Genomic DNA, 388 nt, shown 5'->3' with positions numbered 1-388 from the left:
GTCGAGATTTAACCTAGGAGGTTTATCAATAAATAGTCGTCCCTTTACAGACGTTAAATTTTGAGGCTTGATGTACATAATATATACATCTATTAGTTCATTAAATGCCAACTACTGAACAACACAACAATGAAAATGTAATTGAATAATCCATTTGGTTTTATTATTGTTCTGTTTTCTTCTTCGTCTTTTTCATTCTTAATTGTTATTATCAGAGTTTTATTACATTATTGCTATCATTGTGTCCATTATTCTCATGATGTACATTATTATTCCTCGAAACACTTAACTGATTGATTGCTTCTGCCATTGTTACCGAGGTCAGTAAGATTATTTATATTATAGTCCTATATGATTCATTAATAATATTCTTGGTATCTTTATCTTG

This window comes from Penaeus monodon, chromosome 23 (genome assembly GCF_015228065.2).
Source record: "Penaeus monodon isolate SGIC_2016 chromosome 23, NSTDA_Pmon_1, whole genome shotgun sequence".
NCBI classification, from domain to species: Eukaryota; Metazoa; Arthropoda; class Malacostraca; order Decapoda; family Penaeidae; genus Penaeus; species Penaeus monodon.
The sequence above is the reverse complement of the archived record's forward strand: the minus strand, read 5'-3'. Positions refer to the sequence as shown.